Consider the following 7,212-nt stretch of genomic DNA (forward strand, 5'->3'; position numbering starts at 1 on the left):
AGAATTTTTGAGTTTCGGCAATGTTTGGAGTGAAACGTCTTAGACATGATTTAGAGGAGAATTGAACGGATGTATTTTAGCCAAGGTAAATAACTATCAACTATATTTTGAGTTTTATGTATATAGATATATCTATATAATCAAAGAAGTTTCAGAAATTGATATTTTAGGGTTATGCAGGAATTTTGTAAAATTGGGATTTTTCACGATTTTGCTTTTTATTGTGAAATTACGGTTCAAATGAAGCTATTGATTATGCTTCTATGTGAATTTCAGATGTTACTTGATTATGTTGATTTAAGGCTTACTTTGGTTGATTAACTTTGAAATTTTTATTGATTAAGGATTGATATTTTGAATAATTGTGGTTACGTTTACAACAGGACGAATTTAAGCCAAATGGTTTATGGTTATGAAATAGTTTGGAATTTGATTGTGAAAGGAATTTTGATCACGTTATGATTTTATGATTTTATATCCATCGAGAGTTATCCGGATCGGTGGTTTTATATTGGAAGACCATGTTCAGTGAGGGACATGGCCTGTGTACACAGTCTTAAGACCTATTGGGTATGGCAGCGAAGTGTTGGGTAAGACCATATGGGATAGGCAATGTTAAGAGACGTCTCGACTATATATGTGGTTATGGATTGATACTTAAGGGGAGAAACTCGAGGATGGATACAATGTTTTAAGTTCATTTGGATTATGTTTTCGGTTATGATTGATTTTGATATAATGTTTTACGTTTGATTGATTACGAGTTGGTTTGATAAAAAATTTATTTGATTACAAGTTGGTTTGATAAAAGATTTATTTGATTATGAAATGGTTTGATGAAACGTTAAGTTTTGAGTATATTTGAGAAGGTTTTGATTAAATCCCTTTATAAAGGTATATATGTAGCTATGTTAAGTAAAGTTGGTTTTTATAGCTGATAGTTTCTTACTGAGATTTTTGTCTCACGTTTTTAAATGTTTTAATGTTTTTAGGTGAGAAAGTACAAGATATAGAGAAGGTTACCGACCGTTTAGGCGAGGTTTGGAAGTGGCTGCTTATTGTTAGAATTATGGTTAGAACTTTGGTATTTCAATTGTAATATAATATGATATTATGATATTAGGATAAATTGGAGACTCCTAAGTATTGATTGTGATCTTTCTATTTCACGCTCGATGCCGATTGAGGTCGTCTAGGGTCAGGTGTGACAAATATGAGTGCATGGCTAGCTATAGTCCAAGGCCATTTTTTTCCCTATGAAACCATTGATGGTGTAAAAACTGTCAAAAGCGAGGCTAAGTGGTCAGAAGATGACCTTAAGAAATTGCAAAATAATGCTTCGGCTATAAACATGCTTCACTGTGCTTTAGATGCTGCAGAATATAATAAGATTTCAGGTTGTGAATTAGCACAAGAAATCTGAAAAAAGCTGGAGGTTACCTACGAAGGAACCAGTAAGGTCAAAGAGTCAAAAGTGAATCAACACATGCGGTTGTACGAGCTGTTCGAGATGAATGACAATGAAGGCATCTCGGAAATGAATGCAAGATTCGCCAATATAATCAACGAGCTCAAGAGACTCGGCAAGAACTTCACTGAGGAAGAACAGGTGAAGAAAATCCTGAGAAGTCTCCCCAAAAGCTGGCAAGCAAAGAAAACAGCTGTTGAAGAAGCTCAGGACTTGACCACGTACAAATATGATGAGCTCATTGGATCTCTGCTAACCCATGAGATCTCCATGAAGAACTTTGAGGCCAAAGAAAAGAATGAGGACAAGAAGCAAAAATCTCTTGTCATGAAAGCTGACTCAACCGTAGCTGACTCATCAGATGATGAGGAAATGGCCATGTTCACTAGAAAAATGAAGAAGCTGTTTCGGAAAAATGACAAATACAGCAAAAGGCCATTCAAGAAAATGACAAATACAAATCTGAGTCAAGTGACAGCAGACACAAGAAAGACAGCTCAAAGCCAGTTACCTGTTTTGAATGTCATCAAGCTAGGCACATCAAATCAAGCTGTCCTGCCCTGAAGAAAGAAAAGAAGGGCAGTAGAAAGGCAATGGTAGCCACGTGGAGTGACGGTGATGAGTCAGCCTCGTCAGAAGCTGATGCCACTGAGTCAGCAAACATCTACTTCATGGCCGACGAATCTGCTGACACCTACCACTCTGAGCAAGCTGACCTCTCCGATGGGTCTGACCATGAGGAACACTCAACCGAGGTAACATCTCTACCTTTGCTCAGAAATGAAATGATAAATGCCCTGAGTGATCTCTATACACTTATCAAAAAGTGTAACAAGAAAATAAGAGCACTCAGCAGGCGATGTGATGAGATTGAAGAGGTCAATCTTAGTGACCTTCAACATCTCCTCCAGGACAATACTAGGCAAGATGAAAATCTAAAAATCATGCATAGGTTTGTCTCTAAAGTCCAATCAGATTCTAAGAAGCTGAGAAAGGACATCACATCCATACAGAACCAGCTGAGTTCATCGGCTAAGAAAAGGTTCTATTCAAAGACTGAGTATTCGGGTACTAGTCAGCAAAGATGGTACACTCAGTAGAACAGTCAGTGTGACTGTTGTGGAAAGAAAGGACACATTATAAAGGTGTGTTGGTATGCTCAGCACCATCGTGCTGATAAAAAATGGAAATACATGTTGGTCCCTTATAACGTAACAAGTTAGTTCCAAGGGGGGGATATGAATTATTTAAAATTTTAATACGTTAAGGCTGACTTCTTTTTCTTTGAAAAAGGCTAACACAGCGCGCTGAGTAAATTAAGACACTAGCTTAGTCAACTGGTGACTAAGTCAGCTTCTTTCTTTAAGTCAGGAGATAGCACTTGAGTCTATTCCTGAACTCAGATACTCAATGCAACACAACTCAGCGTGACCTCTTTACTTGGTCAGTTTTGTTTAAGCAAGCAATATATATATATTAAGGAGTTTAAGGTTAGAAAGATGTTACTCAGCAGATTTATCCAGGTTCGGCCTCTAAGCCTACGTCCTGTCCCTGGAACACGTTCCGAGCTTTCGAATTCTCTACTGAGCTCTTTAACGGTAGAGCATCAAACCTTTTACAACTTAGAAGCTGAGTATAACAAGAGTACCTTCCTCTATACCTCTACTCACTCCTAATCTCTCGCTGAGTACTATAACCGAGTACTCAGCCTCTCCTTTCTAATCTCTAGAAATGATAAAGATTTGTCCTAAACAACAATTGCTAAGACACCTTAGATGATTGAATAATCACTCTAGACTTTTACATGAAAGATATATAATTTGGTGTAAGTATTTGCTTTGCTTTTTCTCACAGAACTTTGAGTAGAATTTTGATCAGCGTAATGGCTTGATTGAGTTCTGTATCTTGAAATGAAGCAACTGAAGGGCTCTATTTATAGAGACGTCTGAGGCATCAGTCATTTCGAATTTCGAAATAACCGTTGGAGGGAAACGGCTTCCTGTCGTTGTCACTCAGTCTTGCTCAGAGCTCTCGGCCAATCAGATTTGAGTATCTTCTGTCCTCGGTTAACTTTTAGTCAGTTTGGCAGAATGTCTCTCCATTTATGGTAAGGTCAACTAGACAGCGTCATGTGTCTTCTGAACTTTACCCAAAGTGGAAACACTTTGTCTGGAAGTTGTTCTTGCTCAGCTGCTGTCTTGTACTCTTTGTCGATTCAACTCAGCAGCTTCATTCCGAAGTTGTTCAACGAAGGTCTTCTAGATCCTTCTCTCGCTGAGTTGCATTTTGTTCATAACGACAGCGTTTTGCACAAGCGGGCCGAGTGGTCTTTGATAACTAGTGGAGAATTTTCGATTATCTTCCGTCCCTGTGGGGGCGTCGTTGGGTTCGACGGGGGGAAGCTCCGATGCCAAAGTCAGTAAGGAAGAACAAGAGAGCAAACTGAATTGACAAAGGGTAAGTAAAAGTGTACCTTGATAGCCTAGGGATATAGGCTATATATAGCTAGGAAGTTGTAACCTTCAGCAACTAGAAGGTCTCCATTAATGCTCCATTAATGGCGGTTACTGGTTACCTTTAAGCTAGCGGTTACTGGTTACCTTTAACCTGGCGGTTAGCTAATTGATAGCTCATTAATGGTCTTTATGGCCGAGTCGGCGGTTAGCCGTTACTGTGATGAATCAGGTGAAAGAGGAGATTCGCCTCATAGGTTCGCCAGCGGATCTCACTGAGCTGAACCGTGGAGATCCGCCATCCGGTTCTTCTTATGGCGTTCTCAAGGTGAATAGCCCTTTTGGTCCTTGGGATAATATTCTGTCAGTAAGATGAATATCCCTTTTCGTATTCTTTGATTTGTCAAGGCGTATGTACGCTCTCCTTGAGAGCTATGGCGGGTCTCCGCTACTCGCTCTCATCAGGCGTATCTCGTTATGGCGTATCTCGCCATGGTCCACGTGGCGTGGCATAATGCTAGAGACTCCTTCCTTTTCCTCATTATTTGCATATTCTCCCCTGCATTAATTATCATTAATTCCACATTAATCATGTATAAATATCTCTTTTAGAAGGAATAATGGTTTGCCATTATTTCTATTAATTTTCCCTTATTCCTTATTCAAGAATAATTTGGGTTGTTATCAGAAGCCCCCCCTAAAGGTATAAAAAGCTCTTTAGGGCTGTTTAAATGGTGTTTCATTTTTCAATCTTGGAGGAAAGTGGACCCGCCCTAGATGGAGGATCATATATGTAAATGATGCGCCTTTTGGGGCTTCCTTATGCGGGATCTTATGAACAAGATCCGCCCTATGTGGGATCATATATGGATATGATACGCTTTTAGGGGATTTTGCTTCTTCATGGATAGGTGGCCAACCGTATCCATTGTTAGCCTCTAGGGGCTTCTTGAGAGTTATATTTCCTTTAGAAAGGAATAACCTGCCCTTTATGGGACCATTTGTTCCTACCCCATAGGATTATGATTCGCCTTTAGGGACTTATTTTCTTCAGTTTTGCCATATTGAGGAGAATGACCCGCCCTTAGGGATCAGTAAGAATGATCAGCCATTTAGGAACTTTTGTGCATTTTGTGGAGGCGAGACTTTGTTATTTCTATGATGAAGATGAGGATTCATTACTTTGATGAAAACGAGACTTCATTGTTTGGATAAAGACGAGGCTTCATTGATTGGATGAAGATGAGGCTTCATTGATTGGATGAAGACGAGGCTTCATTGATTGGATGAAGACGAGGCTTCATGAATTGGATGAAGACGAGGCTTCATGAATTGGATGAAGACGAGGCTTCATTACTTGGAGATGAAGACGAGGCTTTATTACTTGGAGATGAAGACGAGGCTTCATTAGTTGGAGATGAAGACGAGGCTTCATTATTTGGAGATGAAGACGAGGCTTCATTAGTTGGACGAACCCTTTGCTTTCCAGAACTATTTTTACTAATGCATTATATCTTTTAGCAAGTAATTTTCTAGAATCTGGTTTAAGATTTCTCCGATTGTTTAGGGTAGGTGGCCAGCCGTACCCCAATGTGTGAACCTTTGTGAAGGTTTAGAAGCTGTTCTATTCCTTCTAGAGGAAATAAAGCTGCCTAGGGGATCAACTTGCTACCTATCTTTGAGGTGAAGCGATCCGCCCGTAGGACTTGTGAACCCTTCTTTGGGAAGGGAGTGAGAGAGTGTAAAGTCCTTACGTCCAAGGAATGTTTTAACTCTTTCTCGAATGGTGATCATCTAAAGATGGATCCGCCCATGAGAATGTTCTCCTATCTTTGAGGAGAAAGTTGAGGGTGTAATGATCTCATGTTTGAGACGATTTTAACCCGCTTTTGATGGTGGTCAATATTTTTCCTGTCTTTGAGGAGAGAGTTGAGCTCATTTGAAATCTCCTGAGGGTCTGTGCTTCTTATCTTTGTGGAAAGGGGATCCACCCGTGATGGGATCAATTGTCCTATCTTTGAGGTAATTGATCCGTCTGTGGAACTTTTCATTCGCCAGCCACTAGGCGTATATCAGGAATAAAAGCTAGGCAAATGAATATAAGAAGTATGGCGAGAAAGAATAAATTATAAAATATAGGATACTATAACAGTTTAATGCACATATAAGAATACGTAAAAATACTGATTTTTAGGCCTATGGCTCCGTCTTTTCTGAGCACCTAGAACCGCATCCTCAATGATGTTTAACTTATGAGTAATCACATCTGGGCTTACTCTTGTGGGGATCTCATTCTCCTATTCAAATACGCTTTCAGACTCGATGAGAACTTTCATAACATCCTCATTGATCTCAGGTTTTAATCCTTTGGCGATCCGCACCCGCTTTCCCTCAGCAATAAGGAACATTTCTGTGTCGCCCAAAGATGTAGTGACAAGTTCATCTTCCTCACCTTCGTCATATTTGGATTGTGGGCGGATCGATAGTGACGCCGAGTAGGTCTCTTGAGCCACCTTTTGGTTCCCGCTAATCATTACTCCTCCTGTGCTGGTGGGAATGTACATTTCCAGATGGCGGATGGAAATTAGGGCTGTAACCTCTGAGATGAACGGTAGCCCAAGAATGTTGTTATAAGCTGATTGTCCATTCATAATAGAGAACTCCAGATCACCAATCCACACTTGATCATCATCCGCCAGCTTGCATTCCAAAGTTACCTAGTCCTTGGTCCGGATAGTGTGACCTGTCACTCCCATGATGTCAACAATGGTTGTTTCTATTTGGATCAGATCAACCTATAGTTTGACGAATGCACCTATGGTGATGACATTGCAAGAACTGCCCGTGTCTACCATTACTCGCTTCATTTCATCTCCCATCCTTCAATTGTCAACGCATCTGTATGTGGAGAGATTACTGGACCTGTTTCTGCAAAAGGGGCAATTGAGGGATGTTTTATCTAGAACGGATATTTTTGCTTTTTCCACGGGTGGCTGATACACTGGTCCATCTGCTATGACATTAATGACACTTTTGAATTTCTTTTTAGGATCTGTCTTCTGCTTGTCGTCTTGTTATTTGTTATTCTGGACAAAGCTATCTAGTTTGCCAGCTCCCAGCAAGCTTCAGTGTGGTGGCCAACCTGTAGTACGCTTTGGCGTTTCTTCCAACGGTTACATGATCCTCTCCTTTGGGTTCGGGATATGTAATGTCCCGCTTATATTGATTCTTTTCTTTTATATTGTGGCAAGTTGGAAGCTTTAATCATTTTTTTCGCCTCGTACCCCATGA

The sequence above is a fragment of the Euphorbia lathyris genome, chromosome 4 (genome assembly GCF_963576675.1).
Source record: "Euphorbia lathyris chromosome 4, ddEupLath1.1, whole genome shotgun sequence".
Classification (NCBI taxonomy): Eukaryota; Viridiplantae; Streptophyta; class Magnoliopsida; order Malpighiales; family Euphorbiaceae; genus Euphorbia; species Euphorbia lathyris.